Source organism: Bos grunniens, chromosome 21, assembly GCF_055505025.1.
Source record: "Bos grunniens cultivar Pamir isolate PY7600 chromosome 21, Bosgru_T2T1.0, whole genome shotgun sequence".
Classification (NCBI taxonomy): Eukaryota; Metazoa; Chordata; class Mammalia; order Artiodactyla; family Bovidae; genus Bos; species Bos grunniens.
In genome coordinates this window covers 70,003,837-70,031,748 of record NC_141185.1, presented here as the reverse complement: position 1 = coordinate 70,031,748, position 27,912 = coordinate 70,003,837, and the positions used below count along the sequence as shown (strand labels likewise).

The window sequence follows — 27,912 nt, the reverse complement described above, 5'->3', positions numbered from 1 at the left end:
CCAGAAAACTCCAAGCAGGGACCCCCCGGGTCCCCTTCAGCAAAAACCTGAGACAAATTCCATCTTTTACCTGAAACCCTCAACATCTGGCAGTGCTGCCATCGATGGTATACCAGCTTTGTTTTTAGATACTATGAAGTTAATGAGCTCTATTTAAATTCAAATTCACGTGAACTGAAAAATATTAAATATATATAAGTATTTAAATATGAATATAATTTAAATATAACTGTTTGCTAATCTAATTAAGACATGTCTTAAGTCATCAGCATTATATAATACTTTTATTATGCCTAGGTTTAAGGTAAACTAAATTTGTCAACAAAAAGGTAACTCTCTCTCTCTATATATATATAAATATATAAATGAGATAAAAACTTTTAGATAAACTATTAAAAGTAATTATATTTTTAATAGAATAATCTATTATTATAATCTAAAATAGTCTCTTAGGATTGGAATAACTTAAATTTCTAGATTTGTACTAAACTAAATAATAAAAGTTTATTAAATAGCTAGGTCATTTCCAAATAAAATAAAAACATTAATTACTAAACATTAACTTCCTCTTACAAAAAGTTTTTCTTACAGAAAAACTAAAGAGATTTTAAACTATTAATAAATATATTTTATAATGTATAATATATTGATATATATAAATATAAATACATATTTATATGTAATAAATATATTCACCAATCTATAAAATGCTAATATACAAGACACTTCATAGTTGCTAAGGAAAAGTGAGATATATGCTTTTAATAAAAAGATATAAGATATGACATACTCAGATATACATTCCACATTTTCCCTGGGGGCCACTGCTCATTTAACAAACAATACAATTATTAAGATAACTTGGAAGAATGACGAGCCTATTTGGACAGAGCAGTGGCCCCTCAGGAAAGAGAAATTACAGGCGGCTAAGGAACTTATAGATGCACAACTAGAATTAAAACATATTGAAGAATCTTGTTCTCCTTGGAACTCTATTTTTGTCTTAAAAAAAAAGAAATCTAACAAATGGCGTCTCCTAACAGACCTTAGAAAAGTTAGTGCATCTATGAAACCTATGGGTGCATTGCAAGCAGGACAAGATTGCTTTTTTAATATACCTTTACACTCTTTAGACCAAGAGAGATTTGCTTTCTCTCTCTCTTATCCTAATCATATTAGACCTCATAAACGGTACCAATAGACGGTACTGCCACAAGAGATGATGAATTCTCCCACCATGTGTCAGTACTACGTAGCCAAAACCCTTGAGCCTGTGAGAAAGCAATTTCCTAACTTTCTTGTTATTCACTATATGGATGATATATTGTTTTCGGCTCCATCTATCTTAAACAGTGAATACATGTTTGATATAGCTCAACCATGCTTTAAAAACTCTAGATTAATCATTGCCCCTGAAAAAATTCAAACCTCTACACCTTACTATTACTTGGGGTTCGTTGTTAATAGGCAACGCATTACTCCCCAACTAACTCAGCTCCGTGCTGATAAATTATCAACCTTAAATGATTTTCAAAAGCTCTTAGGTGATATTAATTGGATTAGACCTTCTTTAGGCATTGCTAATTATCAATTGAATAACCTATTTAGTACTTTAAAAGGAGATCCTGATTTAAATAGCCTTTGTTCACTTTCTCAAGAGGCACGAGAACTCTGGTGCAAAATAAATTACAAAAACAATTTCTTACTGGCATCAAAATAGATTTACCTCTAGAATTGTTTATACTCCCCTCTCATTCTCCCACAGGACTTATTGCCCAACAAGAACACCCAGTAAAATGGATCTATACCCATTTTATGGAAATAAAGTCACTTACACCTGACCTTGAGTTAATTGCTGTAATCATCAATGGAAGAATTAGGACTAAAACTCTAATTGGATCCGATCCTCATAAACTTGTAATACCTATCAATAAATACATATTACAGGTATTCCTTATAATCCACAGACACAAGACATAGTCAAAACAAACACATCACACACTAAAGTTACAAGTAAAAAAATTTTTAAAAGGGGAATACACAGGTACACTACTGTCTTCCTTATCTAAAGCAGACTTTACTAGGTTCTAACATATTTTCTAAACCTATAACTATTGTTAATACAGCTTTATTTGTTTAAAATTTTTTAACCTCTTCTTAAGATTCGACCCAAGGGGGCCCCCGGCATTCAAAATGGAGATGAAACAAGAACCCCAGGAAGAAGAAATTCCAATACGGGCTATGTCTGCTCCAAAGATCTCCAGAAAGCACCGCCCTCGGTGGCATCACCCCAATGATCTCCTCACTTGGAGACAAATAAAAATCCTACTAATCAAGCTGAAAATTTGGTCTCTCAACAGGGGTTGCCTCTGAGTCCTGAATACATTCTCCTGGCAACGCTCAGTCTTTTGGCCTGTACCTCCCCCTGCTCAAGCTTGGACTAACACCCAACTCCCCTCTATTACAAGTGGTCAGATGGATAGAGAGAGGACCAATCATTTCAACTAATGACTCTATACATATGCTTTCTCCCTAGTACATGAAAGGGCCCTCACACCCTGGGCAGGAAAGAAAACTCATTAATATTTCTTTAGGCTATGAAGTCCTTCCCTTGTGCATGGGCCCAGCAAAATTATGCATAAACGTCAGTCGACAAATTTGGGCTGACAAATTTGGGCTTTCGTCCTGCCTCCAAAAGAAGACTTTCGGACACTGCTTGGATTATTTACTGCCCTTTCGTTGTCTGTAAACCATGTTTATATTACTGAAACTTTAGGTAAAGAATTAGGGAAAGAACAAAGAACTTTATGCAAAGGCTTTACTTATAAAAACTTTACTTATACTCCCATTCCTTGGGACAAACATCAAACCAAATCAAGAAAATCAATGTTTATGGCTAATCATACAGTTGTTGATTGGGGACCCCATGGTATGTGGTTATCTGACTGCTCAGATGATATTAACAACACTGTGTGTGATATGGAAGGTCACTGACACTACAATGGAACATTACTATGACAAAGGACTTCTTGAATGGCTTGACTGTGGATTAGCCCCACCTCCTCCTAAGATCCTCCTCGATAAACAGAGTGGGCCTGACCAATGGGCCATTTGGAAACTTGATGTGAGCATCAGAGCACAGAAGAACTTGGAACTTGGACCGGACATTTCATAGGGACCAGTCGTCATAGTAACTATTTCTTTCGCTACAATCAGTCATATTTTATACAGGCCTGTGTCCCACTTCATTTTGTTATAGCCGTAGAAAATTTACAATTTAATAAGACTTTTATGTTCTGCAACTTGTATTAATTGCAAACTATATACTTGTATTAACTCCTCTATGTCTTTAAGCTACTCAGTTTTGTGTTATTCCTGTTCACTTCAATCATAGTGCCTACAACTGGGAACAAATCAAATTTCATTTACAAAATATAAGTGATAATGCCTCTCTGAATGTACAATTACTATAAAAGAAAATCTTTAAAACTTTTTCTAAAAATCTGCCCTCTGCCCCTAATTTGGAAACTTTAGCTGAACAAATTACCTGGGCTAGACCCACGAGGATGGTTTCAAAGTATTACCCACAGTATCGGGTCTGGAACTGTAGCTTTGGTGATTGTCTTGATAATTATATTTGTTGTTTACCGTCGCCTTTCTATAAGGTTGGTTAATACTCACCAAACTCATTTGATCAAGACTTTTTTTTTTAAATATAATAAAATAGAGGGAATTGTCAGGAAGCATTTAACAGGAGGCTTCCTGTGTGCTGTTTTGGAACTGTCAGGAATTCTCTGCTCCTTTTTAATTCCTGAAGAGGAGAGGCAAGCCTCTCCCATGGGCTAAAGAATCCAGGCATTTCCTTCATTAGTTTTTCTATACAGTGATAAGTACCCTCTTCCTTCCTGTGAATCATACAGTAAAAGTGATTGTATACAACTCTCTCTCCCTTTAATATGGATCACCTATGTTTTGTAAGTCTGGAATTTTAATCTTTATCTTTGCTGAGAATAACTACCTTGTAAGACAGTATATATGCCCACACCATGTTGATTAAAACACCTTTGCTCCATCAGAGCTCTGGTCCTCATGTATTTCTCTCTCTCTCTTTTTTAGGTTGATCCCTTGGAGCACAGAGGCTCTCTGAGTACACTTTCCTACCCGGGCTTCTAAGACCCTCTCGAGAAGGTGCTCTCCATCTTCACTCCATCGAGAGGGCACCTGAGGCCTCTGTGAACAGAGCAAGTCCTGTCTCAGGGGCTTTATTGGCTTGCTGCATAAATCAAGGAATATCAGCCTCTTTCTCTCCTTTACCTTCTTATCGTTGACTCTGGACCACCAGGTTACAGTCCATTAAAGGACTTCAACAAGGTGAGAGCAGCCAGGGACTATGCCCATCGGATTGGCCCTCACCCAGTGAAGCGTTGGGGTTGTGTTTCATTTTGTTAGCATAGTTGTGGGCCCTGCCGGCCAGGGAGTTTTGGCCTTAGTGGGCAGGATCGACCCCAGCAGTTTACCTTGTAAGAGGTTGTGCAGGTGTTGCATGGAGGATGGGCGGGGGCCCCACAAGAAGGGAAACACTGGCTGGAGGAGTCACGGGGGCACGTGGACTGAGCTATCAGGTCAGTCCTTGAAGCAGAAAGGCTAGGCCCCTTAAAGTCTCCCTTCTTCCAAAGAAAGAATACACTGGCTGGAGGAGTCTCTGGGGCATGAGGATCCAGCTAGAGAGTCAGTCCTTGAAGTAGAAAGGCTAAGCCCATTAATGTCTCCCATCTTGCAAACCACAGAGCAATGTGTCCAGTACTTTAATGATGGGGACCTTCTGCTTACGTGTATGACATACACCCTTATAGCTTCACATGTCTACTACATGCCTCTTACAAGTGCTGGGCACTGTTCTGGGTGCTGGACACTCAGTATGTAGTAGGGGATACGTAGTCCAGGATCTTTCTATTTCTGCAAAGAAAAATAGAAGAACGAAAGACTCCATGTGGTTCAGCTTGAGTAAGTTCACCACGTCGACAGCTCCGCGTTCATGTAAATTGTGGTAAAATACATATAACATAAATTTAACAATTTAACCAGTTGACTGAATGACTGGGTGGCTTCAGTGGAGTCAGGCTAACAGATGGCCTTGGGGTGCCATCTGCCTTTGTCCCAGAGGAATACTCCAAAACTTGGTGGCCTTGTAGGCCTTCCCTTTATTCTTCACTCTCCCCAGTGGCTCTAGGTCATTGATCTGTGTGTCATTTAAGAATCTCTTTATTCACTTTGTTGTTAGGTTTATGTTTTGGAAAGCTTCTCAGACGTCCCTGGGTCTTGAGAAGGCAGGCTTGGATTCCGGGTTCTCCCCTGCCACGTGCCTGCCAGGTCGAGGTGGAGGCCAAAGGCCAGTCTGAGTTGTGGTGGTCTGTGTGGTCTTGGGGTCAGTGGACCCCCTCTTCTCTGGAGGGGCAAGGAGATCCTTTGTGTGGAGCCTGGAGAGACTTGACAGGGTCAGTCTTCACAGTCTCGCTGTCTTTTTAATTTATGTTTGCATTTAGTTTCTCCTTTAACTGTTTTCTAGGAGTTTTCAACTCCTAGTGTAGAACTCAAAATATGCAGGGAGCAGCTTATTAAAAAAGAAGAAGAAATTGCTGAACTGAAAGCAGAAAGAAGCAACACCAGGGTCAGTACGGGGATTCTCATGTGTTGACATTTGCCCCACGTGGGTCACTGCTAGCCTCCGTGTTGCTATCTATAAACTCTGTCTGATTTTCAAGTCATTTTTCACATCTTCCCACTGAGAAGACCAGGGTGGATCAGTTCGTGATTCTCATACCTTACTTCAAATTTATGATGAGAGCTAATGTAATTTTAGTACATTTGAGAGGGGAGTTCTCAACTTACATTTTTGTCCATGCTACACTTTGCGTGGGATCTTAGTTCCCCAATCAGGGATTAAAACCCATGACCCCTGCAGAAGGGTGGAGTCTTAACTACTGGGCCACTGGGGAAGTCCACTCTTAACTTTAGACAGAACTGGTGGGATTCCAACGTGCCTTAGCATGTTTCCAGCTGTAGCATGAGTCTGAAAGGAGTTATCGGCCCTGAAGTCAAGCATGAGGTTGAAAGTGCTCCTTTGGCCCTGCCCTGCAGCTGCTGTTGGAGCACCTGGGGTTACTGGTTGCCCGGTACATGCTGTCCCTCCGGATTACAGCAGGAAAGCAGCAGGCACAGTCCCCAGCTAGCATGACCAGCGAGGTGGAGGTGCTCAGGGCGCTGAAATTGCTGTTTGAGCACCACAAGGCCCTGGACGAGAAGGTACCAGCCACCCATCCATCCTGGATTTGTACACTTAGTGCCTTGTTTTGACCTCACTGATTGCCTGGAAGTGCTGTGTTCCTTCCCTCTCAAAACAAGGCTAAGGCTTCCTTTCCCCCTTAGAGACCCTCCTACGGCTCTCTAAGCCACGAGGAAGAACTGACTAAGGTGATCGCACTCAGGAAGTTATAGACAAGCAGTCACAGGAGGAGAGCCAGTTTAAGGAACGCCTGGCAGCCCTCTCTTTCCACGTTTCAGAGCTGGAGAAGGACCTGGACACAGCCAGGAAGGATCTCCTCAAGTCCAAGGATGTGAACGTGAAACTGCAGTGGGACATCCGCAAAGTGAGTGACGGCGGTCATGTCTGTTGTCCTGAGGTGGACTGTGGGTCCCTTCTTCTCCCGGTGATCTCAGCCTTGGCATGGCTGCGTGAGTAAGAGCAGAGCACTGGAGAGACCACAACTAGCTGCCTCCCCACCTCTGCGTCGAAGTCTCTGGGGTAGAAGAGGCCTGGTCCAGGCAGTCCGTTGGCAGTGGACCAACATGAGGGCAGCCCTGGCACTGTGCTGCACCCTGGGTGGGGACTCCTTCTTTCCACAAGTTCTAAGGGGCCCACTGTGCTCCTTTTGTAAAAATTCATTCATCCATTCATTCATTTATTGGTGTATAGTGGCTTTAAACTGCTGTGTCAATTTCTGCTGTACAGCAAAGTGAATCAGTCATCTATCTATCTATCTATGTATCTGCCTCTCTTTTAGATTTCCTGCCCATTTACTTCACCACAGAGCACTGAGTAGACTTCCCTGTGCAGTACACTAGGTCCTTACTCATTGACTTTATGTGTAGTATCAGTACTGTATATATGTCAACCCCAGTCTCCCAGTTCATCCCCGCTTCCACCTGCCTGTTGAATGCTGAAATTTCCTCCTGATTCCCTCAGACGAGTCTGGTGACATCTGTGGAGCCCGTTCTCTCAGAGAGATGGGAGCATGCTGTGTGGGCTCTGCTGAGGCAGCTTGCCTGGCCATCTTCTCTAGTTTTCTGAGGTTCCGCTCCTTGAAGGGATGTGTGACAGTGATACCAGCGGTCAGACAAGTCCAGTGTCATTTTCTCACCCTCAGATCCTCAGGCCCAAGCTGTGTGACCATGTGGAATCATGATGTTTCTGGCGGTCGTGTCTGTAGGGGTCATGATTTATGAGAAACATCCCTGGGATGTGGCACTGCTACAGGAATCGTCCCCACTGCCAGCCAGCCAGCTAGTCAGCCACCCTGTCCTTCTGGTGGGAAAGTGTTGCCCTGCACTGCCGGTGGGCACTGGCTGGGGATGGAGATTCGGGCCAGGGTTGTGCTGGTGCGGCTGTTGGGAGCGTTGCCCGGAGCTCAGTGAGCAGCTGAGGGGCCGTCCGTTGGTGGTCGGCGGGTGGTGTCGGGTGCTCGCAGACCCTCCCAGAGCAGGGTCACTAACAACCGCCAGGGGGCGCCCTTCTGCCTGTGATCTTCCTCTCCAGGCTTGGTTTCTCCTCCCCCGCTGGCATCTCTGCTGTCCGTCCCTGGTTGGCCTTGTAGTCCGACCTTTGGTCTTCAAGAAGCTCTGCCACTAAGGAGGCTAAACGGTTCGAACTTCCTTCCCAGCTTAGAAAGGTAGAATGTGTGCCTTGTGCGTCCCACACTTGGCACTGCCTGCTGCCTGCACTGGCTTGCCACAGGCAGTCAAAGGAGAGGGTACAGCAGCCGCGGTTGTGGGGCCCGGGGCAGGGGGGAGCACGTCTCCTCTCATGAGCCGGTCACCAGCACCCTCCGTGAGCCACGCGTCGCACACAAAGCTGCACAGTTTGCATGAGCAGGCATGTGGGCATGCCTCCCACGAACCGGGGCCGTGGTCCACACAGAGCATGGTCCTCTTGCTGCTCCTGCATCACAGCCCGCGTGCCGTCAGGACAGGGTCGTTGCGAGCGGAGCTGATGCTGTTCTTGGCCGACAAGCGGGAGAGAGTCATGGCAGCATTGAGAATAGGCTGTGCCAGATGGAGGCCCAACTGGAGGAGAAGAACAAGGAGCTGCAGTGAGTGCCTGTGCTGATGGGGAGGCGGCGTCTGAGTGGGAGACACGGCTTGGGTGGGAGCCAACGCTCCCTTCCCTGCTGCCGAGTGTGTGCATGTGTGGCCCCATCTGCTGATCCGGGCACCCACCTCCTTGGGAGCAGGGCCAGAGGTGGTCGCCCATAGGTGTTGGGCAGGGGCCAGGGCATCCCCACGTTCAAAGAGGCTGCTTGTTGCTCTGACCAGCCAGTCTGGGAGCTGCTTGGGATACAGGTGGACTTCACGACTGCCCCTCAGACACACCTGCGGGTGCCAGCCCGGGGCCCATGAAACTGAAGGCATGGCGCCCAGGTGTGGAGCCTGCTTGCCTCGGACATGGCGGTGGACTTCCACATGTCAAACCGCTGGTCCAGACACGGTGTGTGTGTAGGATGGCTGCTGCTAGGCAGGAGGAGAACCGTAGTTGCGCTGTGACAGAAGGCGCGTCAGGAAAGGGTGATGGTGGAGGCTCCCATCACTGAGTCCTGAGAGAGGTTTCCTGGAAAGGTTGGCCACAGGGCGATACAGACTATTCAAGAAATGGAGTGGGGATCCCAGGTCCATCCTCACGTGTCAGTACTGTCCCCACTATGCCTGTGTTCTTGGGCCCGGACTGCAGAGCCTCACAGGCGGGCTCCCAGGGGGCAGTGGTTCTGACTCCCATCGTGAGACCCACGGTGAGGCGCCCTCCCCGCTTAGGCAGAGAGCTCAATGGCTCCTGATCAGAGGTGCTCTTCCTTACTTTCAGAATTGCTGTTCAGAGTCTGTTGAGATCAGGATGCTGTTTATGACTAAGCCAATTCAAAGCCAACTTTTGTTTTGCTTTAAAAATCTTTGAATGCTGATGCCTTATTGTGGAAGCTGTGACAGGTTTTCTTTCCTTGGGCTCAAAAATCACTGCAGATGGTGACTGCAGCCATGAGATTAAAAAATGCTTGCGCCTTGGAAAGATATGACAAACATAGCATATTGAAAAGTACAGACATCACTTTGCTGACAAAGATCCATATAGTCAAAGCTATGATTTTTCCAGTAGTCATGGATGGGTGTGAGAATTGGACCATAAAGAAGGCTGAGCCCTGAAGAACTGATGCTTTCGTATTGTGTTTCTGGAGAAGACTGTTCTAACAGAAAATAAACTGTTTTTAAATGTATTACAATGGAAATTTTCAAACATGCACAAAAGTGGATGGAGTAGTATGATAAATACCCATGACCCATCAATTAGTCTCAGCAATTTTTAACACAAAGCCAATCTCAAATAGATCTTTCTTCTGTCTTCTCTCCATTGTTTTTTATACAGTAGGTTCTAAAACAGCTTTTTAAACCTTGAAATTGATGCTCATTTTATAAAACACAGCCTTGCCAACTTTGTTAATACATTTAAAAATTGCTTGAGGTAATTATTTCCAGTTTTTTAATATGAATTTTTATATTGGAAAAGACCCTGATGCTGGGAAAGATTGAAGGCAGGAAGAGAGTAGATGACAGAGGATGACATGGTTGGATGGCATCACCAACTCAATGGACATGAGTTTGAGCAGATGCCTAGCAGAAGTCAAGTTACATTTTCCTTATGGCTAATCCACTGCTGTAACATGTATAGTATTTCTGGTTTTGAACACTGAATGTGTTTGCATTATAGTTGGATCTAGAGTGTGTAGCCATTATGTGTGGTTCAGAATTCTGAGTAATCTTTTCTGGGATCACCCAAAAGCTGAGACACAGCATGAGCCTTTCAAGTGGACTGTGCTGTGCATCAGAAAGATAATACGAGCCACCTACACAATCTAAAATTTCCTAAAACCCAACGGGCTACTTGACATCCTTCTTTCACTGTGAGTCTTGAAATCTTCTGTGTGATTTCCACATCGAGTGTTGCACCAGCCTGTCTCACGTGCTCAGGGGCTGCACGAGGCGAGTGATTGCCATGGCTGACAGCACAGAGATGCCAGGTTGAGTCGAGTGACTCGGAAACTTGGCCCGTTTGACTTGCTTTACTCCATGAGGAAGTGAAATGGGCTGTAGAGGAATGAATGTGAGGAATGCCCAGGAATGCAGGTGAGCTCCATGGAGACCGTTTAAAGCAATGAGAGGAGTGAGGGCAATAGAGTGCGTCATGTGCCCCTGACCCGAACCCCCACCTGAAGTCCAGCTTCTCTCTACAGACTTCATCGTTGTTAATGGCTTGCCATGTTTCCTCCAGAGAAACCTTTTCTACACCTGAGATGGAACTTCCTCCTCATTATGGTTTATGGGTGAATATTGTTCTGAGTGTTTATATTTTCTAGGGACTCTTAGAGAACATTTTCTCAGAATTAAAATGTTCAGAGTTGATACCTACTCATGTAACCTGTTCTGCACATTTTGGTGCAAGTCATTTTACATCAGGAAAGCAAGCGGTGCAGGCTGTGTCATTTGCTGTTTCTTAGGACCAGCTGATTGTAAACCTGGAAACCCTGAGAGCCGAACTGGACCAGACGAGAGTGCGAGGGGCTCCCTTCCACTATGGGTAGGCTGCTCCCCCAGGCAGCTCCCCTCAGCGCTGTTGAGTGTGACAAGGGCCTGTCTGATGTGTGGACAGTATGACTGGGTGTTGCTCATAGTTGCACCTCAAGGAGCCTGTAGCTTCGTGGCCAGCGAGAGGGAAGAGACAAGCATCGTTCCTTAGGATCAAACTTGGTACCATGGAGTGGTAGTCACAGTATTGACAACACTCAAAACCACAGGCAGAGATTTGGAAGTGTGGGGGCGACCAGTTGATATTTGGGTGTATTCATTTGAGGGGCCTGACAGACTGTGACACTGATGTTTCTGAAAAGTTGCAGAAGGTTAATGACCTGTAGTCTTTTTTACATGAATGGAGACTGAGACATGACTTGCTGTTGACTGCAGTGGGAGGAATCACCTGGCTTGTGAATGAGGCGAGCAGATTACTGAGCATCCTGATTTTTTCTTACTCATTGTTTTAGGGGCGGTAATTCTTATTAAGTATTTAAATGTTTCTTTGGCTTCTTCACGGAAAATGGTCACAAGTGAGAGAGAAACTTTAGCAAAGGTTATTAAGTGCTTAACTGGTGACATTCACTCATCTGTAGGAAATCGACTACTACTTGAAGCCTGACTTAGGAGACAATTTGGAGTCCATATGCATATTTCTGTGTTTGTGTACTTCGGGGATCCTCACAGTCCAGGGCCTCAACCCAGCCTTCTTCTAGAGTAAAGGGATATCATTTGAGACAAAGGCAGAGCCAGAAACTGGTAGGTGGAGTCCGAAACCACAGTGGGTGGAGTTCAAGGAGAGCACGTGCCTTGCAGAACGGATAGGGGACTTGGCTGGACTTGCCGGTAGAGCTCCCCCAAGGTGAGAGGCTGGTGCTGTCAGAAGTGGGGAACCCCTGCTCCCGGAGTGGACAAGGTGAGTGTGAGGCAGACTGTGTAGACAGTGGGGAAAGAGGAGGTGGACATGGCCTCCTGCTCTTGGGGGTTTTGGGATAATGAGGAGGGCCCTGGTGCCAGGACCCGAGGCCTGGCATGGTTTGGGGGCTCAGATGGAGAAGCCTAGGGCCTGGTCACCAGTCCCCTGTGTGTCAGTGAGTGTGAGAGACAAGAAGAGGAAGCAGCCACGGGGCAGGAGGGCCCGCTGTACTCTGAAGGCAGTGGGCCCCAGCGGCTGGTGCGAGGGAGGGGTGTCTCCAGGAGGCAGCTCTAGAGGGGTCACGACAGTGACGTAGCAGCACAGGTGGGGCTTCGGAGTGGGGCTTGCGGGCACTGTGGGCTGGGTGGGGGGCACTATGCTGGCTCAGGAGAAAGGGAGTGGGGACTGAAAACCCAGCTCACAGGCAGGGCAGGCATGGCATATTTGGTGGGGCTTCCCAGAGGAATTGGTCACCTTGTCTCTGAGACCTTCTCTGGGGAGATAGAGCTTCGGGTGACGAGGGGGAAAGAGATGGAGGCTGAACCCCATGAGGGGACTAGGAGGTGATGGTTGGGGTGCAACCCAACCCGGAGGCCTCTGTGGCCCTCAGAGGACCCTCGAGGGTCCGCAGTCCACAGTGGGACTGTGTCGTACCCCCTACCCAGTTCCCAAGTGTGTTCTGGCCCCAGACCCTTGGGTGGAAGTGAAGTAGAGAAGGGAACATTTCTGTCAGGAGGGAGGGGAGACAGGAGGGAAGACAGGTGTGGCTCCGGGAGATTCCAGACTTCCATCTCCTGTGCAACACAGTGTTCCTCACAAAACCGTCGATCAGAGCAGCGTGTGACCCCGAGCCAGCTGAGCTGGTGGTTGAACCTGGCCACTCTGCAAACGTATGGGGTGTCCTTTCCTCGGAGGAGGGCCCTGTCTCCCGGGTTTAGGGACTCCTGCACGTGAAGGCACCACCCTCTTCCCAGGGACAAGACTGAGCAGAGCCCGGGCAGTCCTGCAGTGCAGGTGGCTCACAGTCAAGTCGGGGCCACCCTGCCTCTCAGCAGGCCCCTGCTGAGTGAGCTCCTGGCACCTGCAGGCCCAGGCCTTAGTGCTCAGGGCCTGAGCATCTGTGCTGGGCCTTGTTCAGCCCAGAGTCCGGTGATACGCTCACCTCTGTTTTAATGGGAGACACCAGTGGTGTTCAGCTCTGAGCTGTGGGTCCAAGGCCTTTCTGCTGCGGGTTGTCTGCGGCACCTTTAAAAACACTGAGAGCAGTGCAGACAGTGTTCCAGGCAGACCGGTGATTGTGATCCACGGACTTCACACGGGAGACGGAGGTCAGAGAAGGTGCAGGCCAAAGGGGAGGTGGGGTGCCAAGGGGAAAGCAGAGCAGGTGCAGGCCCCACCCTGGGACCTGAGAGTGGGCTCCAGGGGGACCCTGGATGCCCCAGCCCCAGACAGCCGATGCTGTCCTAGTCAGCTCCACAACCTCAAGTCAGCACTGCCTTCCCTACATACGGGAGTTTTCCAGCTGCTGGGGATGAGCCCTGAGTGTCTGCAGAGCAGCAGGCGGCCTGTTGCTGTTGGAGCCAGGAGGGCAGTGCCCTCCCGGGGGCCCTTTTGCTGTGAAATTGCCAATCTTCCAAATGGACAGGCTCTGGCTTGACTGACAGAGTCAGCTCTCTTTTCTGCTAACAGCACTGCTCTTTGCCATGTGTTTCAGCCTACCCCACTTGGGCAGTGCCCTGGACCTCAGGTTCCTGGTGGCAGACCGGCCGGCAGACTACTCAGGAGATGGGGCAGTGCTGCGATGCCTCCAGAAACGCCAGCTGGCAGCGCTGCATGATGAGCCACCAGAAGCAAGGACCCCGCCGCCCCCTTCCCGTCCCTGGTGGGCACCTTGTGAGGCACCTGCCCCCTCACACTGTGCTCCTGAGGTCGGTTTGGAACAAAGTGCTGATAGGTCGCTTTATGTCTTCCCATTTTCCTTTTTCTGGCTAAGAGTTTACTTTTAAAGCATGCTTTTTTTTTTTTTTTCTTAAAATAACCAATTTGGATAACTTGTGGCCTACTGTGAGGCCCAGCATGGTACTAATTAGCATAGTTTTGAAATCATCCTATGAGTAAATGGATACACATATCCATCAGCTTATAGTGAGAAGAATTCTCATTGGAAGTTTAAGTGCTTTTATATTTTCACCTCATTCATGGCATGTATTTGTTCATACATGTCTGTGTTTTGACCTTCCATATTCAGTGAGCAGTTAGTTTGGGCCAGACATGGTCAGAAGTAGGACTCCAGCAGTGAATTAAAAACTGTGTGTGTTCTTTATCCACTGCTATGTAACGAATCATTGCAAAGCTTAGTGACTTCCCAGGGAGCAGCTCACAGTCCACAGTGCCTGTGCATTGTAGCAGGCGGGCCTTGTTCAGGGCCTCCTGAGGGCACAGACACGGGAAGGCCCCCCAGGGCTGGATGGCAGGCTTTCAGACTCACCTGGCTGCAAGGGACAGGCCCAGGTCCCTGCCGTGTGGCTTTCCCATGGCCTGGCTTTCCTCGGAACACCCTCTGAGTGCGAGAGCATGGGGTTTTGCCCGGGGCCTTTTGCACCCTCGTCTTGAGGCCGCACACCTTCACTTCTGTTTGTGAGAGTGAGCTGCGAAGTCCTGCCTTGCTCAGGGGCTGAGCAGGAGTTGCCCCTTCTGCCTCTTGAAGGGAGGAGGATGGAAGAATTTGTGGACCCCTTTTTAAACCTACGTAGCCTGTCGAACAGTAATGAGCAGGGAAAGATCAGAGTGCCCGAGTTGTCCGAGGAGGAGGGGACGATTGTGTGTGAACAGGGTGGCCAGCAAGATGACACCAGGAGGGTGACCTTGAACCAGAGACCCGGAGGCAGGAAGAGAAGTAGCCACTTGGAAATAGAAAAAGGGTCGTGTCAACCAGTGGGGACAAGGGAGAGAGCGGGCCACATCAGGGAGGAGCCCGGGCTCAGGCCTGAGCAGCTCGAGGCCAGAGCCTGTTTCCTGAGGTGAGGAGGGCTGCCGGGACGGGAAGCTAAGAGCCAGGCCTCAGCCCTGTTGAGGTGGATGAGCCCATGGGTGTCCCGGGGACGTGTCAGGAGAGCAGCTGAGTGTTCCGTCCTGCATCCGGGAGAGAACTCACTCAGCTCAGGGTGGACTTGGGGTTGTGGGCATACAGATGACATTGAAAGCCACGAACACAGTAAAGTCACCAGGTGGGTGCCGGTGGAGAGAGATGGGGTGCAAGGGTAGAGCTGTGGGGCACCCTGCATTCCAAGGTTGAGAAGGGGTGCAAGGGACTGAGGAATAACCCCAGGGAGGGCAGGGCCTGGAGCCCAGGGAAAGACATGCTGGGGCGGGCGTGGGGGAGGGCAAGGAGGGGAGGGGGCTTGGTAACATGGGTTCCTCGAACCCCCAGGGAGCTGCCCTGCAGAGTGGGGCACACCCACCGCCTGCTGGCAGAGAGCTAGAGACTGGGTGGGGAGGGGACTGTAGAGGCCGCTCCCAGGGAGCTTTCAGAGACCCACAGTGGGTGTTGCAGGGAGCCCCGGAGGAGGAATCTGCTGGTTCCCCTTGTGCTATTGGAAGGCAAGAGAACAGAGAGGACGTGCTGACCAGGCTGATGGGGGTTAACCCATACGCAGCTGGTTCGCTGGAGCGGAGCAGGAATGATGGCAGGTGGTCCTGGAGCCAGCGAAGTGGGTAGCCCAGCCCTGGAGTGGGGTCGTGACGAAGGCAGGAGGCGAGGGCACTGGCCACAGGGAACAGGGAGCAAGCAAGCCAGCACTTCGAGGCTGCCCCTCAGTTCCTTTGAGGTCATGTCTGGGAAAGAAGGCAGGACCTGGGTGACAGTGTGGCAGGGGGGACATTTGCAGAGAGAAGGGTGTGAGGTGTGAGAGCCGGAGGGCGGCACGGGGCCCCGCGGGAACTCTTCCATGTGTCTCTGATGACAGAGCCTCCCTTGTGGTGTGAGGGGCCGTCCTCCAGAACAGCCCGAGGGCCTGTGCCCCGAGAGGAGAACCACGGGGGGGTGGGGGGGGCTGGCCCTCCTGTCTCCTGGCTGCCCCTGCTCGCTCCTGTCTGTGGGTGTTCAGACAAGCCTGGGAAATGGAGGGCTGGAAGCCTGAGAGGATGACACTCCCTGGTGAACTGGTACCAGAGATGACCGCTGATAGGGACCCAGTGGCTGCCGAGCTGAAGGGTTTTTTTTTCTTATTTTCCTCCAGCCTGGCTGATGGAGGCATGGACGTATTTTTGTAATTTTCAGTTTCTGTCTCTGACTCCATCAGCCCACCCTTGTCAATAACCTCATAGGATTGCCTGCCGTCCTGGGTGTCACCAGGCCATCTAGGAACTGGATTGTCCCCCTGCCCGTTTCTTCAGTCCTGCTCGCTTAATAGATGGCCGTGTCTCATGAGCATGGCCATTTATCCACAGTCAGGGCTTCCATGTAAAATTTGGTTCAGTTCCTGATAGACTTGACTGCTCTGAATGTCGCTGACGAGATGTGGTCCTCTCGTGCCCAGATGCACACCCTGAAGGAGCAGGACTGGGAGCACGCGCAGCAAGCCAGTGTGCTGGCCGACGTGACCCAGGCATTCCAGAGTGACGAGGGCATGTCTGACGATGAGGGCAACAGGGTCACCTTCTTCAGCTCGGTCGCTCAGCTGTCACCCAGCAGGCAGGCCGATGCCGAGACTCTGACTGTGATGCTGCAGGAGCAGCTGGACACCATCAATGAAGAGATCTAGTGGGTGATGGCAAACTCGGCTCCCCAGAAACTCGGTTTCTCTGAGGAGCTGTCTTCTAGGGACGTCTGAGTGTTCCGTAGTAAGAAACCTGACCTCAGGTCTGCTTCAAGAATTTTCAGTTTTGAGATTGCCCTTGATTATCGAGCTTGGTGAGCCAGGGCATTCTGTCCACGGTGTGCTGTCAGCACTCTGTGGGGGGGCATTGTGGGGTGTCCCCCTCAGCTCTGAGCCCCAAGGTGGGTGAGGTGCCGAGGCGGTGTCCCCTGCGGCCCGTGCACCCTCCTGTATCCCTCGGAGCCCCCCACGTTCTGGTGAAAGGCCACCTGGGGAAAGCTGGGGTTTTGGGGTTGGCAACTTCCCACTCAGATCTGCATTTTCCTTTTTAACTTAATGCAGTGTGAAGATTGGCTTGTTGTAAGACAGTGGTCCAAGGACATGTGTTTGAGTTTTTCTCATCTCATCAGTATATTTAAGATGTTTTCTTTAGACACCATCTTGGCAGTTATAACAATTTTCAAAACAGGATAGAATCCAAAGGCCTGCCTCGTGGTGAGCAGGGGGCCTTGGGTCTGGGTGCAGCCAGGTGGCTGGGGGCCCCGAGGCCTGCATGGTGCCACACCCGCACAGCTATGCCTGTGTCCCGAGTCCACGTTCAGAGTGGCCGCAGGCCGGTGACACTGCACAGGACCAGGCAGAGCTGCTGCTCAGACTGTTCTCGTCACGTCAGCCCAGGCCGAGGTGCCCATTCCTGTTGGCTGAGCGCGGGGCTCCGGGGGAAAGGCAGGTGGTGAACGGGACAACCAGCAAACGCAGGTGGCGCCGCCTGCCCATTTGACGCCAAGACAAACCTCTTTGTGGGCTGTGTTTGAGCACAGACGAGCTCAGAAAGATGGTCTTTCCACGTCCCTGCAGGAAATATGGAATGGTTATATATTAATATTTTTACTTTACAGAAAGTTGTCAGGTAAAAGTGATTTTTTCTTATGGGACAAGTTGACTTGATGTAAATGGTAAATTCTGTCCATCAACTTGTTATCAACAGTGAAAAACTTTCAAGATGTATAAGTAGAAGTGAAGCTGGAGAGTTTACTTCCTGTAAGAATCTTGTATTTTAATTTGAAAATCATTTTATTTGCATAATCTTGTATTTAAAATGCTATATAAAATCATCCACCACACATTAGGGGAGAAGAGCAGAAACTGTGAATTCTCGGTTAATGCAGCACATTGACATGGATCCAGAAACTCACACAAAGCTGGTGGAGAACTTCATCAAGTGATGTGTTTGTATATACACAACCTTAAAAAAAAAAAAAATGATCAACTCAGCACTTCATCTGGTCTGGAGACTTGTGTTTGGAAACTGCAGCTTGTTCATGAATTGCTGTTTTGATTATACAGAGTTCCCGATTCCCAGTGGAAAAGACTTGAGGCACTGACGTGCATCTCTGCCCTGAGAGCAGGGAGGTAAGGGTTGTCAACTTGAAGTATCTCCTCACAGAAAGAGAGTCACCACCAGGGCCCCTTCAGAATGTTAGAGTAAATAAGTGAAATCAAGTGTGAATGATCAAGGACAGTTTGTAAGACTCAACGCTAAGTTATTCTAAGTTTGAGAATATTAAAAAGAGGAAACGTAGAACCTTTTGGCAGAGATATTAATTGAGCAACTGTTTCTGGAATTTGCTAATCATGACACAGAATGCCAGCCCAAATTTATTGTCCAGACAGGTTCCTCTGCTGACAAAGGCAGGTGACGGGGTTTATTCTATTTTAGGTTGATCGAAGAAGAGAAGGAGAACACGGAGCAGAGGGCCGAGGAGACTGAGAGCAGGGAGGGCAGGGGGAGCTTAGGCAGCCTCCGTCGTTTTAAATCAGTGAGCTCCCTCAACCTGCTTCCCGCCTCCTTGCATACTGGCTCCTGCCTGCTCCTGCCCAAGCCCAAAAGGAGGTGGCACAGCCCGGCACAGGAGTGAGACTGGCTGGGCATCATGACTCTGGTATGTGTCTGCCTCCTCCCTGCCGCATCCCTCCCCCAGCAAACTGGTTTTTTTGTTTGTTTGTTTTTTCTCTTTATACCCAGAAGAAAATCAAGTACATTTGCTACACTCAGAGGTTTAAAAGTTTTTAAACTGCCTAGTCTTTAATCATTCCACAATGGCACAGCAATAAATTAGTCTTGATATTTGGACCACTAACTTAGCACGTCATCATGAACTCATCCAGAGCCTGCCTCTGTAACGTTGGGCCTGGCCTGTGCTGGGCACAGCAGCTGCAGGGAAGTTTCTGTTCTCAGGGAGCAGACAGCTTTGTGAAAGTAACTATAGGCAGCTCTCATGGCATGGGAAAGCCATGCAGCACATTTTCCATTAGGGATGCCTGGCTACAGGGTGCAGGGCATGCGGTGGGAACAAAACCAAGAATCTACACTGGTCTGCTTGCTGATGGACCTGGCCACGCACTCAGGCCAGCTCTGCATGTGAAACCTGGTTAAAAGCCCAGTGCCCCAGGGCCCCAGGGAAGACATCGTGCTGCCTCACTTTTCCGAGTCTAAAACTGGGATGACAAGCTAGGGCTTTTGGTGACAGAGTGTGCAGCTCTAAAGCACATGTTCCAGCTTTCTTGTGTGTTTAGCTTAGGTGTTGTGAGTGCATTGCTGTTTACCCCATAAAATCACGTGTACAACACTCTGCTTTGTAACTGGACTTGTATTATCTCTTTTTTCTGTTACCACCCATTTCATGTTAGCTGCATTGTTAGTCAGCTTATAATTAAATTAACCGTGAATCATTTTAGAGGCCTGTGAAGTGGTAACTAGTCCATTTTGTGGTCTTTTGACACTGTTTTTATAATTGGCATCATTGGCTAATTAGCTGATATTTAAAATTCTTTTATGATTTCTCTGTGGTTTCATGCTTGATTTCTTTCCGAGTATTTGCAAAAGAACAGTTCTGGATGTTTTCCTTGCTGTTGGAGTTCTCTGACGGTGTGTCTGCTTTCATCATTGGATTTGATTTCCTGTCTCATCCTGTTGTCTGCTTAGTCGTCATCAATCCAGACCCCCCCCCTCCAGCCCCCGAGGGCCATCTCCCCTCCATCTACCCATCCATCTCCCCTCCACCGTCCCCCCACTTCCTCTGGTCATAGCAGTGCTGTGGTCCACAGCGTGAGTCCCCTTAGTCGGGTTTGTGCTTTGTCTTCATGTCTCATTAAATGGTGTTTTTCCCCCATAGCATTAATTTGAATTGGTGTATCACTATGCAGTTACAGGAGAAGGCAATGGCAATCCACTCCAGTACTCTTGCCTGGAAAATCCCATGGACGGAGGAGCCTGGTAGGATGCAGCCCATGGGGTCACACAGAGTCAGACAGGACTGAAGCGACTTAGCAGCAGCAGCATGCAGTTATAAGCATAATGTAGATGGATCCTAAACTATATATTATGTGTAATTCATAAATGAGATTGTGCTTACATAAAGAAATGATCCTCTTAAGTGTAGAATTAATGGACTTTTAGATACGCAGATGACACCACCCTTATGGCAGAAAGTGAAGAGGAACTAGAAAGCCTCTTAATGAAAGTGAAAAAGGAGAGTGAAACAGTTGGCTTAAAGCTCACCATTCAGAAAACTAAGACCATGGCATCTGGTCCCATCACTTTATGGGAAAAAGATGGGGAAACAGTGTCAGACTTTTTTTTTTCCTTGGGCTCCAAAATCACGGCAGGTGGTGATTGCAGCCATGAAATTAAAAAGACGCCTACTCCTTAGAAGGAAAGTTAATGACCAACCTGGATAGGTATTAAAAAGCAGAGACATTACTTTTCCAACAAAGGTGCATCTAGTCAAGGCTATGGTTTTTCCATTGGTCATGTATGGATATGAAAGTTGGACTGTGAAGAAAGCAGAGCGCCGAAGAGTTGATGCTTTTGAGCTGTGGTGTTGGAGAAGACTCTTGAGAGTGAGTCCCTTGGACTGCAAGGAGATGCAACCAGTCCATTCTAAAGGAGATCAGTCCTGGGTGTTGATTGGAAGGACTGATGCTAAAGCTGAAACTCCAGTACTTTGGCCATCTCAAGTGAAGAGTTGACTCATTGGAAAAGACTCTGATGCTGGGAGGGATTAGGGGCAGGAGGAGAAGGGGACGACAGAGGATGAGATGGCTGGATGGCATCACAGACTCGATGGACATGAGTTTGGTTGAACTCCGAGAGTTGGTGATGGACAGGGGGACCTGGCATGCTGCGATTCATGGGGTCACAAAGAGTCGGACACGACTGAGCGACTGTACTGAACTGAACTGACACAATATCCTTTCTGTGTTGGTGCTTGTATTTCTGGAAATCTCATCAGCTTTTGCACAGTTAATGTCTATGTTAGACTCATTTAAAAAGTATCATCTATGGTTAATAAAATGTAAAGACTGCACCTGCTATTATGCTAGCTTTCATTCTTACATATTTTCACAGGGAGCTTGCTTTAATGAATTTATTGTGAGAAGTTTTAAATCAAATTCTATGTCAGGATTTTACATTAATATCCAATAGGTGGTTAGATTTGTTCAATGTTAAACTAGGTATCATGGTAAGTTCCTCATCAGTTAAAATACTAATTTAAAGTATAACATGTTTTTTAATAAGAGAAACTAACTTATAGAGAAATTTGGCTGAGAATAGATAACTGTTAAGGCCCTTTGTTGTACAGAATGCTGTGCTTTAATAAATCATGATGTTGTAATAGAGTGGTATTATTCCTGAGTAATAATTTATAGTGTTTCTCTAGTAAATCTTGAACAGCTTATTTAACTTCTGTGGTCAAAAAAAAAAAAAAAAAAAATGTTCTGCTTCCAGTCACATGTTCTCTAAATCTTCATGTCACTTACATGTTTGCCATCATTTTTGCTTTACTGTATTTGCCTCTACAGATTCTTGAAATTTTAGCTTCAAAGTCGCAATAAATCTGGTTTCTCTTCATTTCTTTGCATGAATCCATCAGCCTAGTGATTTAAAGAAGCAGCGTCGAAAGGTAAACTAGTAATTTAGCAGGCCTTTGTTTCTCTGTGAAGTACTAAAGAGTCCTTATTGTTTAACATGAATGAACACTGTGTGGTTATGTCCTGGTGAATAATTGACGTTTTAATGGAAGTAGTAAAACTCACCCACCACTTAAAATGTGCTGATGGTTCTGTTGGAAATAGGTCATTCGTTGGGACAATTGTAACAATTTGCCTTTCTCCCACTTGTTTGCCTTCTCATCATCTCATGCTTGTTTATAATAGACATAGTATTATTTATTATTTTTAAAATGTTCTTTACTTATGTTTTTGGCCATGCTGCACAGCTTATGGGATCTTAGTTCCCCAAGCAGGGATCAGACCAGTGTCCCAGCAGTGAAAGTGCCAAGTCGTAACCTCTGGACCACCATGGAATTTCCGCTTAGTGTTTTCTTATAAGAAATGACTGAATCAGAGCCATAGATGATAGATTTGTGGGAAGCCAATTTAATGATGGTGGGTAGCAGTGTGCAGGAGACTCTGTGCTCTGGGCACATGCTTTCTGAGTCTGTCATCTCATCCCCAGGTGAGGTCCAGGCTGCTTCTATCCCCATTCAGCAGACATAGATAGACACTGAGGCTTAGCGAGGCCAGGCACCCTGCCCAGGCTCTCACACCCAGCAGCGCCGTGCGGACTGGTCTGATCAGAGTCTGGACACTTAAATGTTGTGCCGTCCAGCCCGCTTTCTTCCAGAGGCTCTCGTGTCCATCACAGCATCCCTGATGGAGGGAGCATCAGGAGGGAGCTCACTACCTCTTCCCTCGGGTCACTTGGATGAGCTCCTGTTGTTGGAGTCCAGTGCCCCAAGGGATGGCCTTCCTTGTCCCTGCCCTGCTCCCAGCCCATTGACCAAGCACCCCTGGGCCTTCCCACAGGACTGCGGTGGCCGCCCTCCAGTTCAGGCAGCTCAGTGCCCGGGAGTCCTTCTGCTGGGCACAGCAGAGCAGCGCCATCCCCCTGGGGTTGGTGACCTGGGTGTGCCGCTCGCCTGCTGTGTGGCCTGCTTTGCCCTCCTGTTAAGTGGACATGGCGCTGCCCAGCCTGGCCACGTGGGCACCAGTGGGGCAGCTCCCATCCTGGGGGAGGGTGGCCAGGCTGCAGACCCAGAGGCCTTCCTCAGGAGGAAGGGGCTGGCCTCAGTCCCTGACTTTGAGGCAGGTGTTTGTCTCCACTGAGTCCATAGTCAACCCAGGTGTGTCACTTCCCTGCTCTGTTCGTTGCTGTTTTCTGATTTTTATAGATGCTTATTTTAACTTGAATTTGAGATCGATCCCTGTTCAGTTCCATGTGGATAATTTCTAGCCTTTGTAGCCTTCTATTGTCTAAGGGTTCTTGTTAGACCTCAGGGGAGGGGGCCCAGTTTATCAAGCTGCTGTTAAACGAGTTCATCTGTATTTTGCACTAAGTCACTTTGTTGTCACCAAGCTCCCTTGGGACTGCACGGGATCAGTATTCTTTACAGAATCCCACTAAAAAGTCACAGGTTAGTTGGTTAAAACAACACACTCATTGTTTATAAAAATACATGCCATGAATGTCTCCTAAAACCTCCCCTGGCTTAACCACACACCCAGATGTATCAGTGAGACATGTCTGGACCCTGAGGGGTTAATCTGTTCCCCACACTGTTACCACCACTGTCTTTGTCCTCACATCCAGGACCAGTGGAAAAGCTGGGAGTCCAGGAGAGATCATCTCTTCTTTTTAAAATTAGTTTATTTTTTAGTTGAAAGTTAACTGCTTTACAGAATTTTCTTTTCTGTCAAACCTTAACAAGAATCAGCCATAGGTACCCATATATCTCCTCCCTTTTGAACCTCTCACCCCTCTAGGGTGATACAAGATCATCTCTTAGTGAAGACCCAGGGGTGCTTTATGGAAACCACTGTGAGCGAATGACACTCGAACTGCGTGTAAGTACTTCAGTGGGTAGCCCCGAGTCTGTATGTTACTGAGAAATACGATCCAGGCACATGGTGTTCGCGTGGAGGGGTTAGGTACCTTTTCTGTGTTTCTCTTGTTGTCATGGGTTCCAGTAACCTGCATCATCACTACAAATGATCTTGGGTGGTGGCACAAGCTGTATCTTTTTCTCCTTCAAACAGCAAGGTCTGGTCGGCTTTGCTGAGAGGTTTCATACTCTAGCTGTGGTGCTTCTGAGCAGCATCTGGCGATGAGCACAGTCCTTTCATCAGGGCAGTTCATGCCATGCAGGGTCCACGGTGCCGGTGTCACTCTGCTGTCCTGCCCAGCAGGGCCATCTGGTCGCTGGATTCCAGGGAGGGTGGAGCCCGGCTGCAGGGAGGCTCCCATCCAGGGTCTCTGCATTCAGTTGGATGCTCTCGCTGCCCCATAGCCCTGCTTCTCTTGAACAAGACTTTGTTCTTTATGCTCATTATGTTCAAAATGCCTTTAAGATGGCATTAAGCTACAACAAGGGGGGGTTTTGTACTTGGGGGAAAGCATAGCTAATAGATTTTCAAATAAGTTTCTGGTTATAATGTAATGCCTGTGTGACTGCCATTTTCAAAACAGTCTATTGTTAGCCAATTTGACACTTACCTCACTCCCTCAGCTGCCAGGTTTACGGGAAGAGGTAGGAGATGACAAGACTGCCATCAAATGTGAAACCTCGACCTCCCACCTCGCTGCAGTCCCTTCGGCTGGACCGCCTGCACACGGGGGCGCTGCGCATAGCCACCCACGAGGACATCAGGGACACCCACAAGTAAGCGGCCTGTGTGTGCATCATCAGTTTCAGGAGCCCTGTGCCTCTTGTCTTGAAAGAGTTGCAAGGATGATTTTAAAGGAATACCATTGGGTTCAATGCCTGTGTTTAGTGGTGAACTTCAGGTGCTGGGGAAGAAGAGCTCAGTGACCTCAATGATTTTAGAAAACGTCCTTCTCTACATATTGGCTCTTGTGGTAGCTTTCTTCCTGATATTGGTAGAGGTCTGCCCGGCCTGGGGCACGTTCCTGACAGTGACGACCCCGTGCCTCTCAGGTTCGCTCTTGAGGGTCCCTCCCTTTTCCTCAGGGGTCTCCTCTCAGGAGACTCTGTCCCTTCCTTTGACTGACACTGTCCTCATTGAGACTACCACCTGAGCTCCCGTCCTGAGCCAGGCAGCACTTGATGGAGGACACACGTGGTCACTTGGCCAGCAGACCTGCACGGTGACTGTTGCTCTCCTGCCACGGCTGGGGACAGTCACCCTGCAGGAGGCGGGGGGAACTGCCCAGAGCAGGGGAGCTTGCCTTCTCCTGGAGCATTTTCACCTGCCGAGCAGCGACCCTGATGGAGGGTCGGAGTGCCCTCTGCACCAGCTTTCCTGGAGTCAAGCCCTCCTCGGATGAGAGCTTGAAGCAGAGAATCTCAACTTTCTGGGGTGGTTGTCTGTGTCTCAGAGCCTGCATTGCTCGTGTGGAGTGTGTTTGGTGAAGGAGACTCCACTCTCTGCTGCAAGGTTGAGGTGCGGGTGTTGCTGGGTGCCCGTTTCTATCAGTAGCTCTTGTGGAGTGGTGTGTGTTTGCACGAGGGTGCCAGTTAAAGGTCCTTTTCTCTCCCTAAAGCTCGACAGGCTCTCAGGACAACCCCGGGAACAACCCCAGCAGCAGAACCAGCAGGCAGGACTCGCTGCACAAAGCCCCAAAGAAAAAGGGCATCAGTCAAGTCCTCCATTAGCTGCTTGTTTCGCAAGAAGGAAAAGGGCCAGCCTGAAAACCCCAGCAAGGAGGCATTAGGACCAGGTGGGTGCTTCACTGTTCAGAGGGAGGAGGGCCTGCAGGCATGTCCCTTCTGTGTCTCCTCCATTGTCCCCACGAGGCTCCAGTCACTCACACTGGGAGTCCTCCTGGGAGCAGGAGCAGAAGAGGTGTCTGTCTTCTCAATGGGTCTGAGATGATCAGATGAGCTAATGAGTCGATGGATGGATTGATTAGTGAGTGGATGGATGGATGAACAGATGGCTGGCTGGATGGGTGGATGGATGGAGCATGGAATGAATAAAGCAGATGATTGTACTCCAATGCTAGAAACATATTGTACGAAATTGATTGAGCAGGAGCTGGGCAATGATTGTTTCCTCCTAACAGTGACACGTGTTTGGAAACTGACTAAGTGCTCATCAGTGAGGGGTGAAGTACAATCTGTGGACATCCCACAAGGAACAACCTGCCCTCCTTCCTGCCACCTTCTCCATCCCCAGGAGCTCATCAAGGGTTCTGCCCATGCCCCCAACCCACCCCACAGCCACTCAGGTCCTCCTGGGGTCCCCTCATCACACAGGGTTATCATTAGGCCCTCATCTCCCTTGGCTTCATCTCCTTGAAGACAGGGTATGTTCCTGCCTCTTCAGCCACAAATTTGTTGAGTCTTGTTTGTGCTGGGTGTGGGATTTACAGGGTTAAGTAAAGCAGATGTGATCTGGAGCACAGTTAAGTGACAAGAGAGAAAAAGGAGCAGGTTATTAAATGTGATCCCTATTATTAATAAATACAACACTGAGATGGATGGTGCATTGATTATATACCGATGCTGTGTGTGCCCCTTCCCAAGCAGGTGCTGCCCCCTCCCGATTTACAGAGGAGGACACGGTGACGGTCACACGGTCAGGGAGTGGTGAGGGCAGGTTCACACCCACGCAGCGGGACCAGGCACTTTGCCAAGCCCCAGCCACCTCTCTGGTGGATGCCACCAGAATGAGATGGTTCTACAGCATGATGATTCAATGGACATGAGTTGGAGCAAATTCCAGGAGATAGTGAAGGACAGGAAAGCCTGGAGTGCTGCAGTCCATGGAGTGACAAAGAGTCGGACACACCTGAGTGGCTGAACTAAAACCTGAGTGTGTGCTAACCTGCTTCAGTCGTGTCTGACACTGCGACCCCAGGGACTGTAGCCCACTAGCTCCTCTGTCCATGGGATTCTCCAGGCAAGAATACTGAGTGGGTTGCCACGCCCTCCTCCAGGGCATCTTCTCGACCCATGGATCGAACCCACATCTCTTGTTATCTGTTGCATGGGCAGGCAGCATCTTTACCCCTAGCACCACCTGGAAAGCCCCAGTGAACGCTGACAACTAGAAATGCAGAAAATAAGGGCTGCTCCTAAGTTAAACTGGAAGAGCAGCAAGCACAGGTTGTAAAGAGGAAAACACATGATGAGCAACAACAGGGCTGACAGAAACAAGCAGGGATGCTTTCACCCACATAAAGAAAATATCTGTGCCATTCAGAAGAGGAACCCATCAGCCCTTGGAGGGACAGTTGGAACCAGAATGAAAACCGAGGCCATGGTCAGCAGTGCCCACCACACGGCCTGGGTGGCATGGTGTCACTCACGGGGCTTCCTGCATCCCCAGAGATGCTGGCCATAACGTCTCTGAGTGCCAGGCTGGGCAGCGTCCCTGTGTGAGCTAAGGTATCACTGCTCTCCTTTCAGTGCTGCTGTGGGGCCCTCTGTGGGCAGCCACCCTCATCCTCTGCCCTGCCACCCCCTGGGGCCCGGCTGTCCCCCTGGGATCTTTTCAGGCCTTGAGCTTGGGTGTTCCCAGCCCTCTGCCACTCGGGACTGGGATGCGACTCAGGACTTGGCCTTGAGATGTCAAGGAGACCGTGAATCTGTAAGGACACCACCCTGGGGCCCAAAAGAAAGCAGGAGAGCAAAGCCCCCATGGCGAGGAAGCAGAGCTGTGGAACGTGCCCACAGGCTCCACTGCGTCCTGCACAAGTGCCTCTTCTTTGCCTCTCCTTGGCCTGAAACAGAGCCCAGCTGCTGCTGCTCCGCAGGTGATTCCTAAAGATGTACCTCCTGCAAGAGCTATTGTCCTGCTGCTCTGGGCTGCCTGAATGTGCTCAGGAGCATCAGACAAGTGGAGCTGCCACACCTCATACTTCAGGAGGGGGCCTGATACTGGGGAAGGGTTGGAGGGTGGGGGAGGGTCTGAGGGTGGGGGAGGACCTGATGCTGGACTAGGGCGTGAAGCTGGACTAGGGTCTAATGCTGGACTAGAGCCTGATGCTGGGCTAGGGTCTAATTCTGGGGGAGGGTCTGATGCTGGGGGAAGGTCTGGTGCTGGACAAGAGCCTGATGCTGGAGGAGGGTCTGGCTGGACTAGGGCCTGATGCTGGGGAAGGGCCTGATGCTGGATGAGGGCCTGACACTGGAGGAGGGTCTGATGCTGGGGGGAAGGTCTGATGATGGTGGACAGCCTGCTCCCAGATGTACACGGAGTTAAGGATAAATCTCTATGAGAAATCTTTTTTTCATACTTTCCTAACCACCTTGCTATGTTCTTTTT

The 27,912-nt window shown here is 48.8% G+C and overlaps 1 protein-coding gene and 2 pseudogenes across 3 annotated transcripts in view; 2 read left to right on the top strand and 1 right to left on the bottom strand.

The window, feature by feature from the left end:
• The window catches only part of LOC147349953 (liprin-alpha-1-like), a 40,114-nt gene extending 36,022 nt beyond the window's left edge, over positions 1 to 4,092 (top strand). For both annotated transcript variants that reach the window (XM_086365425.1, XM_086365424.1), the window contains one exon: positions 2,361 to 4,092. The gene's annotated coding sequence lies outside the window, so the exon portion shown is untranslated. The remainder of the gene's footprint in view (positions 1 to 2,360) is intronic.
• The window catches only part of LOC147349945 (ankyrin repeat domain-containing protein 26-like), a 510,210-nt pseudogene that overhangs the window by 375,780 nt on the left and 106,518 nt on the right, over positions 1 to 27,912 (bottom strand).
• On the top strand, positions 1,238 to 26,137 carry LOC147349952 (liprin-alpha-1-like; annotated as a pseudogene). Its single transcript, XR_015150641.1, has 7 exons — positions 1,238 to 1,273; positions 6,115 to 6,732; positions 8,150 to 8,366; positions 13,515 to 13,728; positions 23,446 to 23,526; positions 24,189 to 24,341; positions 25,184 to 26,137. The product of XR_015150641.1 is annotated as a liprin-alpha-1-like (transcript).